The sequence below is a fragment of the Pinus tabuliformis genome, chromosome X (assembly GCF_031772625.1).
Source record: "Pinus tabuliformis cultivar Carrire ecotype Pingquan chromosome X, CPIR1, whole genome shotgun sequence".
Taxonomy (NCBI): Eukaryota; Viridiplantae; Streptophyta; class Pinopsida; order Pinales; family Pinaceae; genus Pinus; species Pinus tabuliformis.
Window position 1 is genome coordinate 71,419,527 of NC_142308.1, and position 4,879 is coordinate 71,424,405.

General features: G+C 32.1%; 1 pseudogene across 1 annotated transcript; it reads right to left on the bottom strand.

Moving 5' to 3' along the window:
- Positions 1-503: 503 nt before the first annotated feature.
- On the bottom strand, positions 504-2,944 carry LOC149138381 (peroxidase 4-like; annotated as a pseudogene). Its single transcript, XR_016264298.1, has 4 exons — positions 2,726-2,944; positions 2,413-2,604; positions 1,163-1,328; positions 504-1,069 (listed from the first exon to the last, which is right to left on the bottom strand). The product of XR_016264298.1 is annotated as a peroxidase 4-like (transcript).
- Positions 2,945-4,879: the final 1,935 nt, after the last annotated feature.

A 4,879-nucleotide genomic window follows, 5' to 3' on the forward strand; every position in this document is an offset into this window, starting at 1 on the left:
ATTGACCCACTTCTATTTATAGATTAAAAATGTTCATAGTGATAAAGTGGGGACAAATCTCTATTATTAATATATGTGTTCCATATTTAAATGTATATATATTTAACTTATTTCAATAATAATAATAATAATAATTTAAAATAAATTTATAATTTAGTTTGTTTTTATGATTTTTTTAATCTTAGAAATGTGAGATGTATTTTAAAATAAGTGTTTAAAGAGCTATTATAATTGATATAATAATTAAAATCTATTTAAATTTATGAATTATTTAATCTGTATATTACACTAATTAATTGATAGTTAAATAAAATATATAGTTATACGAATATATTTTAAATTTTTTAATACATACATATAAACATTTCTATTTAAAGCCACTACCATGTTAAAAAAATAAACAAAATCAACGATGGTATATTATATGGTTTTGCTCTCCTAATTAAAACTCCCCACTAATGAATATAAATATAAATTATATCATATTATATTATATTCTTCAATTCTAAATGAAATTAAACATTTTTATTATAAAAAAGTGGTTAAAAAAAAGGACACTAGCCACAACATAGTATAATATATGTGGCTATGCCACATCTACATAACAATAACAATAACTTCATGTCCCGGTAAAAGAAGGAACTCTGACGGAGTCTTCAGGCAGACTGAGTATGTCATAGACATCAATTAGGCTTCCTACAGTTCTTGCGAATCTCTCCGCTTGTACCGGTGAGAGGATTAACGTTTCCCATGTTAATCATGGACGTGGCGAAGTCCGAAAAGAAGGTGTTCTTGTTATTACTGTAGGTAGTAACCATTGAGTCTGTAGAACCTCCGTTATACAGCTGCTGGTCCGAGTGGAGAAGTCCCTTTTGGCTTCTCAGATTTGAGTAGTAGTTGATGTCAAACGTGGTGGGAGTAACAAGATCCAATGGTGAGAGGTTGTTGTCGCTTCCTGTACTCGGACAGTTTGTCTTCAGGGAAGAGGCGTATGCTGAGTTAATGTTGGATTCGTTGTAAATGCGGGCCCTGAAGCTTGTGCACCGCGCTTGGCCTATGGTGTGCGCACCTAATTAAATACCAGAGAAAAAATCAAGACTTCAGATCAAATGCCGGGTTATCGTATTAATTCTCAATGATCCACAGCATAAATATTCTATACCTGACAGAACAACCATGTCCTTAGTGGAAAGGCCCTGAGCTTGAAATAAGGAAATGAGAGCACTGAGATTAGAAGTAGGAGGCGGAATGTTGGTGTTTGCACCACTTAGGCTGGCAGTCCTGGAGTCTCTCCTCCCAAGCTGCACTGTCCATGTTGGGCCTCCCAACTGCGATCAACAAAAAAGACAAAATATAACTAGCAAAAAAGACGAAAATATTGTCAATGCCGTGTTATTGAATTAATTTGATTATAGAATTTCATGTTTCTGAATTTAATTTGATTATATATTCGAGTAATAGTTTGAAATTTTATAAATAGAATTGAAGCGAATTTAATTAAATGTATTGTATATCAAAATCTACAATTTATATATAGAAAAATCCATATGGAGAAAATCGATCACCAAATAGGATACCTAGATAAATAATTTCAATTTGCATATCAATATGTTTATATGAAAGATAAATGTATTGTATATCAAAATCTACCATTAACAGAAAAATCCATATATATAGAAAATCGATAACCAAATAGGATATCTAGATAAATAATTATGATAAAGTATATACATATGTTTATATGAATGATAAAGTAGGGAACATTTATTTAGATGATGAATATTATGGATATGAATATGAATGAGGTTAAAAAAAATGTATAATTATAGTTAAAACTGAGTATTTTTATTTTTGTGGTTGATTTGTTGAATGTTAAGCAATCAAAAGGATATAGGCACGTTAAATAATTGATTAGGCCTAAGTCTGTCTGATTGCATAATAAATGATGCTAAAAAAAAATGCATAACCCTAGTGAAAACCCTAGTGAAAAATGAGCATTTTTATTTTTATGGTTGATTCGTTAAATATTAGGCAATTAGAGTGATAATTGACAGCGCCTATGCGCTTATGGCCATCTGATTGCCGAATCATTGACGAATCCTCTGCAAATCAGCGATCGAAACAAACTTAATGGTGAAAAATACTCAACCTCATGGATTTAGTTAATGATTGGTTCAATATTTTTTTCATCTCATTTACTAAATATTATTTTATTCTCCTCTAATAGCTTAATACATGATACTTAATAAATTAATATATAGTACTTAATATTTAGGTAACTAATCACCTAAACACTAACCTAATCAATAACTTAATACATGTGCTTAATATTTGCTTTGCTTAACTAACTACCCGGACAACAGCGCATGAGTAGCTTAGTACATAGTGCTTAATATTTTCGTAACTAATTACCTGGACAACAGAATCTCTAGCAGCAATAGCCAAAATATCTGCGCACGATACAACTCCACTGCAAACTGCTTCCACTTGAGACTTGATGGTGTCTATCACATCGAAACCCCTTGCCGAATTGTTGTTGGGAACGGCGGTCTTTTCTCCAGTTAGAGTCGAAGAGTCGTCCAGCAGCACGGACCCATCGCAACCCTGCAAAAGCACTCTTGTTTTTCATAATCACGGAAATAAAGAAATCCAATTTTACCGGTCTGGAAAAATACAGCGAATGGATTTTAAGACGGGGAACGAAGAAACAAGAAGAGGAGATTACACTAACGAAGGAGTCGTGAAAGTAAAGGGGAGGAGCGATGCCCCCATGCGCTTCTCGTTGGCTACCGCTTGCTTCACAGCGGCCTGCACCGTTGAGAGTAGTTTGGGACATGATGTATTATAAAACGTTGCGCTAAGCTGCGCGTACGCAACGGTCGAACAAATCAACAAGGCGATAAAGGCCAGAGATCGCATTGCAGTAAACGAAGCCATGACTCTTCGAAGCAATGAAATGTTGAGCAGGTTGAATCGGTTTTTATAGTTGCAGAGCTTCTGTCCGACGAGTTCCAGTTGGCGCGGCAGCGACATTAACGCGCAAAGAAAAGACAGTAGGCTCCACTCATTTTCAAAAGGTTATCGGTGGACGTCGACAATAGCTTCGAATTTCTTTCTATTAATAGCGCCATACGCGTAAATTAGGGGAAAGCTATAAATTTATGCCCCACCCGCCTACCATGATGTGTGTAGACAGAAGCCTCGCAAAGCTTGCAAATGATCTTTTATTGGATACCTGCAGACCATTCTCCCTGTAGTTCCGGCCATTGCTTCAATTTAGGTAAAGAGTCTACAAGTGTACACGGTCAGCTGAAAAATGTGCCTGCACTGCACAAAGACATTTTGGTATTTCGTGGGAATTTGGATCACTCTCAAGTCAACGTTGCCATCCTTCCAAGAATCTCACAATCTAGACATCATCAATCTTTGACTTTTGTTACATAGTAATAGAGACATAATCAATCTTTCACTTTTATTACATAAATTTTGATAACTTTGACTTTGGCAATGGATTCCAAAATTAACTTATTACATAATAATCGAGAATTTGATCTTAATATGTTCTCTTATCAAAAGAAAATTAGGCTGCATCTCAACATCAACCGAAATAAAACTGAGTCTTCCTAACTAAGTTATGAATCTCATCAGATCGGCTGAGAGCGCCTGGACCTTGACATTCTCCAGAGCCTTTCTTTTCTACTTTAAACGTATTTAACCGATAATAAAACACTGGTATATTTTAATTATTCAATGTTTTGGTAATAAAACAGAGTCTTCATAATTAAATTATGAATCTCATAAGATCGGCTGAGAGGGCCTTTCAATTGACATTCTCCAAAAACCTTTTCTTTTAACTTTAAACGTATTTAACAGATAATAAAATACTGGTATATTTTAATTATTCAATGTTTTGGTATTTTTGGTTTTTATTTTTTCGAGACTAAATTTTCTTTATTTAGAATATATATTTAAAAGTATAAAATAGATTTAATTTCTTAACAGATTTAGAGATATTTGAATTTGCAGAGCACATAACTCAAACTTGTTAGTAAATAAAACAGTAATGCGATATTAATAAAGAAATACATCATAAACACAACCATTACCGTGGACACAATGCTTGTTAGTAAATAAAACAATTATGCGATGTTAATAAAGAAATACATCATAAACACAGCCATTACCATGGACACATTGTTTTTATCCCAAAAATCTTTATGGGAAAACCATTTAAATGATTATAATTATTATTAATGGTCCAAACGGAAATGACAATGTTTTTATCACAAAAATCTTTATCGGAAAACCATTTAAATGATTATTGATGGTCCAAAGGCAAATGACAATGGAATCTTTAGATTTTTTGTTAATGTTTGAAATAATGTGTTTCCTTTGAGAACATTTTTATGATTTTTTTACCTATAGTTTATTTAGGAAAGTCAAGAAATAATGTATTTTTGAATTTTTTTAATGAGTAGCTAGAATTATAAAATCTTTACATTATTTGTTTTTCCAAACAAGCATCACATCTCCTTCAAGAATATTTTGATTTGTTTTGAATGTTTATAAATATATATTTTCCTCTTATAAATATTATGAGTACATTGTTATATGCAATTATCTATTAGTAATTTTAAATATATGTAATTATCTATTAATAATTAGTTGGTGATGTAGAAGGGTGACAATCTTCTCAAGGGTTAATTTTCACTTTTCAGGAAGATTGATCCTACAAATATATTTCATTTTAATTCTAGGTATGATAACTTTTGACATCTAATTAGTTCTTAACAATGTCCTTTTAGGTATTACTATTATCTTGAAAATATTTTTTCTTAATAATCTAAAACTTCAAGATTAATAACATCCAATGCATCTA